The sequence below is a fragment of the Sapajus apella genome, unplaced genomic scaffold, assembly GCF_009761245.1.
Source record: "Sapajus apella isolate SASKATOON/1434 unplaced genomic scaffold, GSC_monkey_1.0 scaffold4, whole genome shotgun sequence".
Lineage (NCBI taxonomy): Eukaryota > Metazoa > Chordata > Mammalia > Primates > Cebidae > Sapajus > Sapajus apella.
In genome coordinates, this window is record NW_022436944.1 from 24,124,182 (window position 1) to 24,140,089 (window position 15,908).

Genomic DNA, 15,908 nt, shown 5'->3' on the forward strand with positions numbered 1-15,908 from the left:
GAGTGAAGCTAATGGCCTGGTTTTTACTCCAGCTCATATTAATTCAGTGGTTGACTACATTAGTTCATCCCTACCCCACTATCAATCTGTTTTGAGGGTAGGATCTATAAATATCAGTTTAGAGGTCTCTCAGATTCTTATTTCAGTTACACAGAAATGTCATAAAGTACAAAAGAAAATGGGTTTAAGGAAATAAATAATTCTACAGATACACATATGTAATAAGCCAACTATAAGAAGATCGTGTCCCAGTTCTCTCCTGTTGTTATCTTTATTTTGGTTTGATTTTTTTGTTGTTGTTTTGATTTGATTTTTTTACCTTTTGATTTGGTGTTTGCTTTTTGCCAAGCTCCTGAAGAAAGCGTCAAATATAAAAGCTAGCAGATGTGAAATCCTGCCAGAAGCCCCTCACTTTCAATTCTGGTGTTACCTATGTCTTGCCAAATTTAAAGCTTGTTAATATATGGGTGCCAATTTGTCACATAAACACGTAAGGGGATCCAGGGTAAGTGGTATAAATTATGGTGCCTCACCATGAAACCTGGCTACAATGAACTTCAAGAGAACAGCTATAGGAAAAACGGGGGGAGGAGGGTTTCTTGGCATCGGGTGGCGACTCTACCACCTTCTCTCCAACCAACTGTTTGACAAAGTCGTTTTAGTCCCCGGGCCATCATTTGCGCTATTGTAGCAGGGAAACTGTCCTAAAAACGATGAGTCACAGCTACACTGAGTCAGACTCAAGCACGATGAAGATGAGGTTCTCCCTTTGTTCTTGAGTGGGCATAACAAAATGAGGCTTGTCATATGAATACCAGACTACCTTTTATAAAAAATAAACCTTTTCTCCTGGTCCTCACTGTCCAGTCCCGCAAGTGGTTTTGACAGACATCTGCCAAGTGGCAGTGTCACTTTGCTCCCCCTAAAAGCGCTGATGACTGTTCACAACCTCCTGCAAGAAATCTCTAACAGAAACAAGTGCCATCCTGAAAAATGGGAGGGTGCATCTGGAATAGCTGCCCACGTGTTCAGGGCATCTTAGGGTCCAGCCTGGTTGGTGGGTCTTGGCACATTGTCCCCACTGTCTCCGCGGTGGACACAGAGTTGGATGACTGCCCAGGCAGGCAACCCCGCAGGGAGGAAAAAGCGGGACCTCCAAGGTGGGGATGGGGGATTCTGACACTCCAGTGGGGACACACACACACACACACACACACACACAGAGAGAGACAGAGAGAGACTCAGATATGCAGCCTGCGGGATGTGGTGCTTTCCAGGCGCGGGAGGCGTGGCAGGGGCCGGGGCGCCGGTGGGGCTAGGCAGCATCACCTGGGGTAGGCCCTGAGCTCCTCGGTCGCGGGCAGGTTGGATCCGATACAGCTGGGCCCGGGCGACGGGGTAGTCCTGGGGGTCGGCTTGGGTTTCGGAAAGAGCGCGGGGAGGTCGGCCTGGCAGGGCGCTGCGGCCTGGGCGGGGCAGCCTGGCAGGGGCCGAGGGGACACGAACTCAGGGCCTCCAGCGGCGCAGAGGAGAGCGCGGCACAGGCCGCGCTGGGCACGCCAAGGTGCTCTAAGCTCCCGCCTCCCCCTTCCTCCGGTGGCTTCTTGTGTCTTGCATGGGAAGATCTGGACTGGTTTTGACTTCTCGCGCCATTATTTCAGCGTCCTGTCACCTTAGGCAAACTACTCGGCCCCTCAGCCTCCATTTCCTCATCTGTAAAATAGGGCGGTATTGTCAGAGGCGTTTGAACTTACTTCACAGTGGTATTGTCAGAGACGTTTGAACCAGAGCAACTCCATCTTGAATAAACGAGGCTGGGGGAAATAAGGCTGAGACCTACAGCTGCATTCCCAGGAGGTTAGACATTCAGAGTCACAGGATGTGATAGGAGGTCAGCACAAGAGGTCATAAACACCTTGCTGATAAAACAGGCTGCAGTAAAGAAGCCAGCTAAAACACCAAAACCAACCTGGCAATGAGAGTGACCTCCGGTCATCCTCCCTGCTACACTCCAATCAGTGCCATGATAGTTTACAAATGCCATGGCAATGTCAGGAAGTTACCCTATATGGTCTAAAAAGGGGAATCATGAATAATCCACCCCTTGTTTAGCTATCATCAAGAAATAACCATAAAAATGGGCAACCAGCAGCCCTTAGGGCTGCTCTGCCTAGGGAGCAGCCACTCCTTTATTCCTCTACTTTCTTAATAAACTTGCTTTCACTTTACTGTATGGACTTGACCTGAATTCTTTCCTGTATGAGATCCAAGAACCCCCTCTAGGGGTCTGGAGTGGGACCCCTTTCCAGTAACAGCATGAGAATACAATGAATGGATGTAAAGCGATTTTGCACTCACCTGGCACACCGTAACTGTTCAGTACATTGTAGCTAGTGTTTTTATTAGCTCAAACTCTTTAATTTTTGTAGAGACGGGGATCTCACTTTGTTGCCCAGGCTGGTCTTGAACTCCTGGTCTCAAGCAATCCTCCCACCTTGGCCTCCCAAAGTGCTGGGATTACAGGCAAGAACCACTGTGCCCAGCCTAGCTCAAACTCATAACACACCCAATCCATGAGGATCCTAGGGACCTGTGTGCAGGAACCAGATTAAGATTACCTGTCTAGATCAGTTATGTACAATAGAAATATAATGTAAACCATCTATATATTTATTTAATTTTCCAAAGCCACATTAAGGAGTAAAAACAATTGGATGAATTAATTTTAGTAATATGTTTTCTCTCAGCAACTATATCAGAAATATCACTTCAACATTTGACATTAGCCACATTTCAAGAGCTTCAGTCTCCCCTGTGCTAGACAGCACAGCTCTAGATAGCTGTTCCCTAAGATCTATATGATATGGACAGGAGACAGGGAAATACTGTATAGAAGAGGGTAGTTCCCCAGCAAAGGCCCCATCCCCAAGCCTGGAGACTCTCGGCCCTAAGTAGGAACAGTCATTTCTGTTTTCGTGCCCCAAAAGTTACCTTTAGGTCCACCACGCCCTTCAATCCTGTATCCATATAAACCCCAAACCCCAGGCTCCAGAAGCAGACAAGCCAACAAGGAGACAAGGAGACAAGCAGACAAATGGCATGGCAGAGAAAAAGAGGAGGAACATCTGAATGCCGAGAGTTCAGCTGGGAGGTCAGAGAGGAGTTTGGCTGCTGGATGGCCAAACTCCAGGGGAAGATCATCTTCCCACTCCATCCCCTTTCCAGATCCCCATCCATCCCACTGAGAGCCACCTCCACCACTCAACAAAACCCCACATTCATCCTTCAAGCCCATGTGTGACTGCATTCTTCCTGGATGCTGGGCAAGAGCTCAGGATATAGAAAGTTGTCACCCTGGCCCTCTGCCCTTGCAAAAAATCAGATGGTCCATTGAGCTGATTAACACTTAAGCTGTCTGTGGACAGTAAGGCTAAAAGACCATTGTAACACTGGGAGCACAGGCACTCACCCCTAGACACTACCACAGGGCTGGAGCCCAAAGCACTTGCCCTGGCTCCTGTACCTGCCCGTCTGCATGCTCCCACTCCCATCAGGGGTTTGAGAGTGGCAGAGACCAAACACGTGAGCCATACCCCTGCTGCACATCCTGCAAGAGGGATCAGAGAACTCTCCCATTTCATATGAATGCCTGGCTCCTTTCCATCATTTGGATCTCAAATCAAATGTCACCACCACCTTTGACCATTTATCTAAAGTAGGCCACTGCCTGTAGTCCCAGCTACTAGAGGATCCCTTGAGCCCAAGAATTGAATTTGAAACCAGTCTGGGGATATAATGAGATACCCCCCAACCTCTAAAAAACAGAAGAAAAAAGTAGCTGCAGTTGCCCCTGCCCCTTCCATGCCCACATACACATACATTCACCTGGCTTCAGCCTGCTTTACTTTCTACACACCATATACTATCACGTGAAATTCCCTTGCTTATTGTTTCTCTCTCCTCATTAGAACCTAAGTTCTCAGGCTGCAGAGTTAGGTCCTCAACACCCAGGACAGTACGTGGCACATTATGGGCAATCATTTAGTATTTGCATGAATTAATGAATGAACAAATGAATAAATGCTAGATGTGGGAGTCCTTGTTGGAGGAAACAAGTTTGATATAATATTGTCCTAGCTTCTAAAAATGAAACCTCCGAACAAGAGAAAAAGCAGCTTCATTTTCCATTTATGCCAATACTGCCCCAGTAACAGCTAAAATCAATGCATCAGGAAGTATGCTTTACTTTCCTGTTTGTGCTTCTGAGTCAGGAAAGTAAGTAGCTTTGCTTTTCAATAGTGAACAAAATTAGAAGTATTGATATTTACACGTTTTCTGGGATATGAAATTCTCAAGTCCTTATTAATAAAGGTAATTTGAAAAAGTTGGGACAGGTTTTTCTCAACCCTTAAAATGAAATTTTCAGTTGACACTAGAGATTTATTGCTGGCAAGCACAAGGCATTTGTTTACTAAAAGTAACATTGTTTCACATCTTGCCAAAAATAGATTCTACCTACTCTAACAGACAGAACTACTCCATTTTGACCAGGAAGATATCTCAGTATCGTGGGAATAATATTAAATTTGCACACTGCAAAGGTTTCATAATACTCACAGGGATATGAAAAGAGTCTTCTATACATTTGATGATTAATTGGGCAATAACAAGTGACTCAACTGCTCAACTGCTACCTTTATATCTAGGTTTATAAACTTGACTGTCCTGACTGTGATAACATAAGTGTCAGATGTTCTTCAACAGCCATTTATTTACTTTATAGATTGTCTGAATTGTATACCAACTCAAAGAGGAGTTAAGATTTTTTAAAATTACCAATAGTTTTAAAAATAAAATTTGACACATAAAATATTATCAAACTGAGTCCAAATGGTGAAGAGCCACCTTATTACATATGAGTTGACTCTCACTAAAAAGAAAGAGGATAAATGCTCTAGCATAAAGTATCTATATATTCTCTGTTAAGGTCATTGAACCATAGCCTATTCTTGATAAGTAAACATTTGGGCTATGGGTTAATAACAATAGTTAAAACCTATTTCTGGGTAAGTAACACAATTAAGGCCAACAAGTGTGTTTGTGATACCAGTTCAAGTGAATTTGTTTGATGTTATAAAATGGTTACTAAAATAGTGGTTGCCAAGCCTGAGTGCACAATACAATTACCTAGGGAGTTTTATAAGACAGCTGATTGCCAGGCTGTATCCTCAGAGATTCTAATTCAGGCAGCCTGTTGGGGCTTTGGAACCTATAGTTTGAAAAGCTCTCTTGGTGACTCCAGTGATCAGACAGGTCAGGGAACCCTTGCGGCAAAAGTGTCCAAGTGTTAATAGAAGTAGGTTGACCAGGATGCCAAAAAGGCTCAATTTTCAGGGCCTCTCATTTGCATGGGTCTCTTCCAAAGCACTGTATCTAATTTTATATTTGTAATTTTGTATTCTATTTCTTAAAGAGGGCCCCACAATTGCAAAGAGCTCAGTCCCCACAAAACCTGAATCTGCTCCTGGCCATAAACTATACTGTAGTCAGAAAACTATGGCTGCCAGGCAAATCTGTCCCTCTGCCTACTTTTGTACAGCCCACAAGCTTAAGAATAGTTTTTACATTTTTTAAATGGCTTTTAAATAAACAAGAGTAATACTTTATGACACATGAAAATTACATGACATTCAAATTTCAGCATTCATAAATGAAGTTATATTGGCTCACAGCCATGCTCACTCATTTATGTATTGTCTATGGCTGCTTTAGTGCTACAATGGCAGAACTGAGTAGTTGCAACAGAGATTGTATGGCCTGAAAAGCTTAAAATATTTACTATCTAGGTCTAACAGAAAGTTTGTAGACCCCTGACCCATACCACAAAATAATAACATCATAGACATGACAGAAAATTGATTCAAAGGGGTTGCTTTATTTAATGTGAGAAGCATGATAGAGGAATTGGTTAAGATAAACAACTTATAAATACTCCCAATTGTAGAAGGGAAAGATTGATTTTTATGAAAAATCTACAAGTGATTAAATTTATACATGAATATCAAAGACTTTATAGAGTCATAGCATCTTATTCATTTAGAGGAAATTATGCTTAGTCTGTATGTTAGAAGCAATGATTGGTGAGACAGATTGGTTTGTGGGGTGACTCAGGATAGGATGATTATCAGTAAAAATCTTCCCAGGTAGAAATTACGAGAAAAAGAATAGAGAATAGTTGCAAAAGATTTATGCAATTAGATTAACCACAAGCATAAAATAGTATTGCTCTGAGTTGTATAGTAAGTAATAGTATAGTAAAAGTATAGTCAAATGTTGCTAAAGTTATACATCAAAGTGTAGTTCTCAGCAATGGATCAGTCAACCAGTTAGAACAATTCTGCAAACAAAGCTAGAAACATTTTAACAATAATGATTGGGTATAACGGGCAGGAACTGTGACAGATGATCGAATTCTGGTAGCAAAGCACATTAAAACTATTGATTTAGCTGTCTCTCTTGATAAAAGTATGACAGAAACTTGGGCAGAGCTATGAGGGTCACTCTGAAGGTCTGGGACCTCAGAGAGGCAGCAAGGAGGAAAGTCCATCGAAAGACAGTCAGTGTAGCACTGGGGTTGGTGGGAGTGCTAACTGGTCATGTTCTGTAGCAGATTGCTCAATCAGGCAAACAGTAGAAGGGAAATTATATCCAAAAGACAAATCAACTGGGAAGTTTAGCCAGTGAAGATATTATTAGGGTTGGGAGGTCAACGACCAAGGCGGAAGCTCTTAGTTCACTTTGCAGCCCTCGTGATAGTATTGTACAAAAGAGAAGAAAAGATCTTCCTTAAGTGACTCAGGACCAGGTACTTCGAAGATCCAAGTAGTCTGCTACTCTAGCTTCTGCTGGAATCTTGTCTGTTTGGAGGCAATTTGTTCTGTGTCTTTTGGAGAAGTCCTTGTGTTCCAAAGAACACCTGGGTATAATATCTTAACTGTAATTCAACTTTTCCATTTTCAAAAGAGAAGGGACTTGAGAGCTGGACAGTAAGAGAGTCGTTGAGTCCATCTGAAAGATGGATGATTTACCAAGCAGACATAAGGGAAAGAGGAAGAAAAGCATCATTTTGAAGCATCTGCTATGAACTAGGCACTCTGCATATGTTACTGCGTTATCTTCACATCCCCTCAATATAATTATTATTGATTCCACTTCACATCTGGGGAAACAGAGAGCATAAGTTTCATGCTCCCACTCATCCAGCCAGTGACTGAACTAATGAACTACTGAATTCATGAATGTGGATGCTGAAATATGAACGCCTGGCTGCCTGGTGCCAAGTCCTTACTCCTTTCAACTTACCAGCCTGCTCCAGGCAGGCCCTCCAAGCAGATAAAGCAACGGGTAGAAAAATATGGCATCATAAATATGTTTTTCCACTTTCGAGGACCACCAAGACATTTCTTAAGTTTATTGGAGTTATAAAAACGAAACTAAATGAATACCCTTCATTAATGAATAATACTATCTCTAAGGTGGAAGGTCACATTACCTATCGCAGTCTTCCTTAAAGTGTCAAATTCGGAATCTAGGAAATGTCCTGCATTAGATCCCTTTGAGACTTTATGCAATTTACCCCAAACTCGCCGTAAAAAATGGTCTCTACATGTAGATTTAGAGTTTTGCCAACTACAGGTTGCCCAGGACAGGCAAGCAGCCCTCCTGGCCCCTAGTTTCAGCTATGACTAGTTTCTTTTTCACCATAGTCCAATTAGAAATGAGATTATAGTTGTAAGTCTTCTCTTTTCTGTTTTTTTATTTTTATTTTTAACGCAGGCCATTATAGTAACGAGTCACATGGTCTTCCTGTAGGTGACAGTCAGTGGTTAAAAACAGCCAGTAGATCTTTAGAATTATTACAAGTTTCTTTAAAAATCATTTAAACAACATAGGCTGCCATTTAGAAGTTTCCTAGTAAGTTATTTGATCAATTTACCCCTTATTTCCTCCAAAACTATGTCCTCACATTTTTCAGAGCTTAAAATAGTCACTTTTTTATCCCTTAATCACAAACCACTCAGAAGAGGCTATAAGAAGAAAGTACCATCAAGCAATGCTGTCTTAAAGAATTCTGTTTACTCTAAATTTAGTGGATTTCTTTTGTAAACCTAGGCCTAATCTCAGATTAAACAAAACAAATGGTAGCTAAATAGATGACCTCTTCGAAGCTGTTTGCTTTACCACAGACAAACAAGCCAAGGCCTTCCTAATGTGCAGTTCAGAAAGCTCTCTTCCCAATCTAGAAGAGGGAAAAAGAAGACCAAGCACCAATCTAAACAGACATTCTGTAATTATAGGATTTTAGGTTTGGAGTCACTTCACTTAATCTTTGCATGACCCAGAATTCAACTCAGAGGATTAAAAGAACAGCATTTTCAGTTCTATTCATGAAAATTAAGGACTTGGCTGGAGTTAATACAGCAGAGAAAAAAAGTATAAGCTGTTAGTCAAAGCAACATAATCCTTATTGCAATGCAAAGTGGAAAAAAATGTAGTTGTATGTTATTTCCATTACAATAAGTAATACATTAGTTTACATAGTTGGAAAAGAGGACATAATATTCTGAAGGTGAATCATTCTATGTGGGAGAACCATATTAAGATTCCACTGTTGGAGCAACCTCAGGAGCTTATCAGATCTAAATAAAAGATTGATGATGATTCTGAGTTTAAAATTTAATGTCTAAGCTACCTGCTAAATTTTACATTACAAGAACGTTGACTGTACTATAAATCAATAAAATCAATTATGCTCTCTTATGGGATGGATGTTACAAGATAAAAATTATTTACATACTACTGTGCCTTTTTAGAGCATGTTGTTTACTTCTTTCACTCACTATCCTTTGTCAAAATTTTCATTTTGAAAATTTTAATGGATAATATTTAATACATGGTACATTAAAAATGCTATTCTGCCAAAATACCCTTTTTCTATAAATTACAGAAAGACATGACCATTTCTACCTATAAACATGGATTTGCAAAAACAATCTAACAATCTGATATACCCAACTTTAAGGAAATAATTTCCAACTTTTAATTATGTTGAAACTGATCCTTTTTCTGTTAAAAGGAACTTCAAGGCAGCTATTATGTGCTATGAAGAAATGATCAACACAATAATCATTGTTATGAGACTTCTAAATAAACGGTTATCATCTGTTTATCTAACACCTTAGTTACTGTGTCTTTTTTCCAAAGCCAGGCTACCAATTCACAGGGGCCTTATCTTTGTATAAACCCATCTCTCAAGTGAATTAAAGACTTGTGAGAGGAGACAAATGACCTTTTATGGGTTTGGAATATACTGTGAAGGTTCAGACTGTGAAATGCCACTCCAAGGCAAGAGTTGGCAGTGTTTGTTTTCCCCTGTACTCTGTCACCAGTGTGCCCCTTGATCTCATTCCCCAGCCTCCAGCAGGGGAAAAAGCCCATCTTACTAAATAGTGCTAATGTAAATATTGTATACCTATGTATCTAAATTGTGTTTTCATAAAATTATGAGATCAAGATTTTCATCATTTAGGCAGTTGAGACACATTGGTTACATTCATAATCAAGAAATAAAAGTTGTCTCTGGGGAAAAAAGTGTCCAACGTTGTAATAAGTAATCATTTAAAACAGATTATGATAAGAACTTTTCTTGTTTTACTCAGAATTAGAATTTGATAAAGAGAAATTTCCAGATCAACATGAAATAATGTAATACTTTTTTTTCTTTTCTTTTTTTTTTTTTTTTTTTTTTGAGATGGAGTTTCACTCTTTTTGCCTAAGCTGGAGTGCAATGGCGTGATCTCGGTTCACTGCAACCTCCGCCTCCTGGGTTCAAGTGATTCTTCTGCCTCAGCCTCCTGAGTAGCTGGAATTACAGGTGCCCACCACTATGCCCAGCTAATTTTGTATTTTTAGTAGAGATGGGGTTTCACCATGTTGGCCAGGCTGGTCTTGAACTCCCGACCTCAGGTGATCTGCCCACCTTGGCCTCCCAAAGTGCTGGGATTACAGATGTGAGCCACCGAGCCTGGCCAATACTTTGTTTTCTTAACATGAATGGGGATTTATTTTAATCATTCAGGAAAAACCCTGTATCTTATTCCTAAGTATATTGGATTAATGCCATATGTACATCAGGTTAGCTAGAAAAAAGGACATTTTAAAGGGCATTAATCATTTATATCCAAGGGTAAGATATTAAGAGCAATATAAATTATAGTTAATTTCTGAAATCAAGAATTTATTCAGAAAATTTTTTCTGGTTTTTCATCAGCTAATAATTATGATTATTTTGTTCAAAACTTTTTTCTAATTTCAAATATAAGCTCCCCACCACCACTGCCCCCAGGTCACTTACATCATTCTCCTCTTTATAAAATCTTACATTTGGAAAAACACAAAATATATGCAATACTCATTGAAAATTTTTGTAGAATTTAAACAATTACAAAAGATACAAACACTTGCATGTCAAACATTGCATAGGTGTACAAAGAAAAAGATATTTATGTCTCCATTTCTTAAAACTCATCCACCACAGAAACCTAATGTTAACATTTCAGTGTACATCCTCCACCGCAAACAAATGTTTACACATGCATTTATCCAAGCACAATGTATAATTGTAAAAGTTGTTTTCATAAAATCAGAATAAAATCATTCACATTGTGCATTAATCAGGATTCTTTTGGTTGTAGTAATGGAAACAGAAAATAGTTTAAGTAAAAAGAGTATTTAAGTATCATTGATTTGTGAAACTGAGAAGTCTTCAAAAATAGCTGGATCTAAGGACCTCAATCAGCAGTTAGCCTTGCTTTGCCTTAGCTCTGTTTTTCTCTACATTGGTTCATTCATGCGAAAACTTTTCTTGTGGTGGCAGGATGGGTGTTTCCGATATTGGACACATCATACACAAAATACTATGTTTAACAATTTTAGAGAAATATCAAGCAACCTTAAAAATATAGGTGGCAGTGGGCATGGTGGCTCACGCCTGTAGACCCAGCAATTTGGGAGGCAGAGGTGGGTGGATCACCTGAGGTCGGGAGTTCGAGACCAGCCTGACCACCCTATCTCCACTAAATACAAAATTAGCCGGGTGTTGTGGCACATGCCTATAATTCCAGTTACCAGGAGGCTGTGGCAGGAGAATTGCTTGAACCTGGGAGGGGAAGGTTGCGGTGAGCAGAGATTGTGCCATTGCACCCCAGTCCGGGCAACAAGAGTGAAACTCTGTCTCAAAAAAAAAAAAAAAAAAAAGAAAAAAGAAAAAGAAAAAAGTAAAAAAAAACCAATTAAATGAAGAATGAAATAAGAATGAAAAATAAGAATGATGAAATTTAAAAATCAATAGCTTTCCATTTCTGACAGTATGACGACCAAGATATTTTGACCATTCTACCACCAAAAATAACAAAAAATGTGGCTAAATCAGAAAAAAGCAATGGCCAGGCACTGTGGCTCACTCCTGTAATCCCAGCACTTTGGGAGGCCGAGGCAGGTGGATCACCTGTGGTCAGGAGTTTGAGACCAGCCTGGTCAACATGATGAAACCCTATTTCTATGAAAAATACAAAAATTAACCTAGCATGTTGACAGGCACCTGTAATCCCAGCTGCTGGAGAGGCTGAGGCAGAAGAATCGCTTGAACCCGGGAGGCAGAGGTTGCAGTGAGCTGAGATCACACCACTGCACTCCAGCCTGGGTGACAGAGGGAGACTCTGTCTCAAAAAAATAAAAAGAAAAAGGAAAAAGAGAACAACAATGACAATAACGAAAACAAAACTAAAGGCATCAAAGAGCTAACAAGATGATAAGAAATAACCAAGCTAAAATCTGAGAGCAAGTAGAAACACAGAAATAGGCATAGTGACAAAGCCAGTATTATTTACTATTTATTCAAGATAATTTCTTGTTTTTTTTTTTTTTTTTTTTTCTTTTTTTGAGACAGAGTCTCACTCTGTCACCCAGGCTGAAGTGCAGTGGCACAATCTTGGTTCACTGCAGCCTCCGCCTCCTGGGTTCAAGCGATTCTTCGACCTCAGCCTCCAGAGTAGCTGGGACTACAGGCGTGCGTCTCGATGCCCGACCATTTTTTGTATTGTTAGTACAGACAGGGTTTTGCCATATTGGCCAGGCTGGTCCCAAACTCCTGACCTCGTGATCCACCCGCCTCAGCCTCCCAAAGTGCTGGGATTACAGGCATCAACCACCGAGACCAGCCGATAATTTCTAAATGTACTCTTACCTTGTGTGGTGATTTTGCCTCATATCCACATGTCTTGATAACCCTATGAACAAAGCCTCAACCCTGAATGGCTGTCCCTATTCCCTGGGGCCATTCAGCAAGTGAGCTAGTCTGGATAAGTGCCAATTGGGAGCATACCTTCCTGGGCATCTCAGAATTAGATCTGTTCCTTGACAGTCTTGACCACAGACAGCTGGACTCGCACAAGGGTGTGTTTGTGAAGTTTTAGCTGACAATATTGAAGTAGGATTGGGTAGGGTGTGGGGCGCACACAACAGTTAGAAAGGGGAAGGCAATCTATCATTCTTCCTACCTGCCTTATCCAAAACAAAGAGGGAGACGAAGCACGCATGATGCTTACCCTCAGCTCCTGGAGAAGCCAGGCTGCTAGGCTCAGTTCAGCCCTGCAATCCTCTCTGTTACCGGAGTCACCACATGCCTACTTCCTGCTACCACCTCCTTGCCAGTGGATGCACTGGGCTAGGTTCAACTGTGCACACACCCTGCCCCAACAATCTGTTATTACTCAGTGCACTGAAAACACTTATTGCCCATACTCTTACATCAGTTAGGGCAGTTGTCCTAACATTTTTGGCACCAGGGACTGGTTTCATAGAAGACAATTTTTCTATGAACAGGATGGAGTGGGGGATGGTTTGGGGATGATCAAGCACATCACATTTATTGTGCACTTTATTCCTATTATTATTACATTGTAATATATAATAAAATAAGTATACAACTCACCATAATGTAGAATAAGTGGAACCCCTGAGCTTGTTTTCCTGCAACTAGACGTTCCCATCTGTGGGTGATGGGAGAGAGTGACTGATCATCAGGCATTAGATTCTCACAAGGAGTGCACAACCTGGATCCCTCACACATGCAGTTCACAATAGGGTTTGTACTCCTATGATAATCTAATGCCACTGCTCATCTGGAGGAAGCAGAGCTCAGGTGGTGACGTGAGCCATAGGGAGTGACTGTAAATACAGATGAAGCCTCCCCTGCCTGCCAGCCCACTGTTCACCTCATGCTGTGTGGCCTGGGGGTTGAGGACCCCTGAGTTAGGGAGCTTCTGTCTCCAAGTTACAGAAAGTTCATCTCAGATGGACTTAGACAATACAACGGGACATTGTGGCTAATAGTTCTACTGAGGGTTCTCAGTTTACTCACTAAAAGTTGATTCTGACTGATTTACCTAATATGCTTTCAATTTGAAAGCATATTAGGTAGCTCAAAGGCTAGATGGGAAGACCCACTTCCAAAATCAGGTCCTAGCACCTAATTTTGGTAAACACAGTGCTGCTGGTGGTCCTACATTCTGTCTTCAGAAGCAGGATAACAACTGCTACTCCTGAAACTGTTGCCATAGGTGCTACTACTGCCACTACAGGTGCCCCTACCAACGAATTCTCCACTGCCCTGGTGACTTCATTTCTCTAGCTTGGGATTCGCAGTACCTCACAGGTTGGTCTGATGGCCAAATGGAGAAGGAATGCCTGTGCCTTAGCTGTGAAGCTGCCTGGAACTGACATATGGTCCTGGCTGTTTCTACATTGGAAGGCATCTGTCCCTCAGTGGCATGCATGTGGTGAGATATCCCCAAACTTAGGAGGTGTTGAAAAGCAGGTCCAGGCTTCACATCCCATACCACAGTCATTCAGAAAGAGAGAGACCATGTGTGTCCTAGAAGTCCTGTAAAAGTCCTCGGCTTCCTGCTGAGTTCACATGTCCAGCCCCTGTGACCGTAAGAGTTTCATGAATTGTCAGAACCCATCAGTTCAGCCCAGAGGTTGGGATTACTTTGATTGGTTTAGGACAATTAGGGATCATCCAGAAGGGGGATGGGGCATCTATCCCATGCAACTAACATGACTTTTTCAAAATGGGTTGACGCTTAACAGATGCTCGTGAGAAAACACTATAGCTTAAGCAACAGTGCGAGACCTTGTCTCAAAAAAACAATAAAAACAGTGAGAAGGTAGCACTGTTTTATGTTTTTACAAATCTCTTTAATGTCTGGCCCAATAGAAGACAGCTGGATTCACATATTCTACTTTTACTTTAATTTGTTGCAATGTTTAGTCGAAGTAGATTAAAAAAAATTGACTCATACAGATATGAAGTAGGAAAATGGAAGGATATTTTAACAGCTTTTTCAGATAATTGAAAATATTATTTTGTGAGACTACACAAGAACTTCATAAGTGGTAGTTGCTTAAAAATTGGTTGTAATACAGAAGCTGAAACCATATTCATGAACATTTTAACTCTGTTACATTAAAATCCATTGGTGTCTTCTGCATTTTGAATGGATCTTTTGTGTGTACATGATTTTGGTCCCATGAACCTACTGAAAAGGTCTTGGGAACTCCAAGTGGTCTCCAGACCACACTTTGAGAACTGCTGGTATGAACTATCAAACACATTTTGCCTGTAGCTACTTCATCAAGCAGCCATCTTTATTGCAATCATCCCTCTTCCCATGAAACACAAATAAAGAATATCATCCACAATGTCATTCATTACATCAACAAAAACTGTACTTATTTTTTCTAATCCTCAATCCTTAAATCAAGGAAACCAAGGAACACAATAAACTGTTTTTTCAACTGTGTTTCTACAGAAAACATGGCTATTTCTCATACCGCTCTTAACCAAACATACTGGCACTAAACTGAAGCTGGGGACACAGAGAAAACTATGACAGATAAGGTCCTTGCTCATGCGGCATTTACAGTCTTACAGTGAGGCAGACAGACAATAAGTGAGTAAATCAATAAACAAAGATGATAATTTCAAGTAGTGATTAGCATTATGAAGAATACAAGAACCTTCACAAATTCCAACCCTGATGTTGCCTCAGAAGCAAGAGAGGAGTGTACCGATTTGCAAGTCAATATAAATCTAGGTAAAAACCATAAGAAACCCCTGGGCAGAGAGAAGGGGTGGCTGTGACCTGCTGTGGGCAAACTATAGGTTGAGCAGAGGAAGTCACTGGTAGGACATGGTGCAGGCAGAGCTGCAGGCTGTCTCCTCTCTCCAACCACGGTCCTTGTCAGTTAATCGCCTGGCCTGGCACCACCTTGAGACAAAATATTTTATACACAGAGGTGATGGAATGGTATCAGGGCAGTGCCACAGCCTGGCCAGGGTGAGGAACAGGTAGCAATGACAGCATCTGAACCCTGAGCAATTCTACCCCCTGTCAAAAGGAGGATACTTATAGAGGAGTTGTTTACGGAATTTGGGAGCTGACTGTATCTGCAGCAGGAATGAATGCACACTACAGAATACCAAGGATCTTTTAGAAGCAATGAACCAAGTGTACATACATATATAACAGATACTGATGGGTCTTTAGAACACACCGGTGAATACAAAACATAATAACCAGAGCAAGGTCTACTGCACAATACTATTTGTGAAACATATAATATACCAAATAATAACTTACATTTGACAATATTACATTTTTAGATAAGTATATATATGTAATGCCTTATGGTGAATGAATATGTGGAAGGGGAGGTAATGGAAATGGAAACCAGGGATGAATGGGGAAAATATCCACGAAAGAAATGTAATAATGGTATATCAT

The 15,908-nt window shown here is 41.0% G+C and overlaps 1 long non-coding RNA gene across 3 annotated transcripts in view; it reads right to left on the reverse strand.

Annotated features, from left to right (window-relative positions):
• Positions 1-1,281: 1,281 nt before the first annotated feature.
• The window catches only part of LOC116540676, a 56,353-nt gene continuing 41,726 nt past the window's right edge, over positions 1,282-15,908 (reverse strand). For 2 of the 3 annotated variants that reach the window (XR_004264558.1, XR_004264550.1), the window contains exon 5: positions 5,916-7,068. This is a non-coding gene — a long non-coding RNA (uncharacterized LOC116540676). Of the gene's footprint in view, positions 1,714-5,915; positions 7,069-15,908 lie in introns of those variants that run through there. The other variant, XR_004264554.1, reaches the window with a different exon arrangement.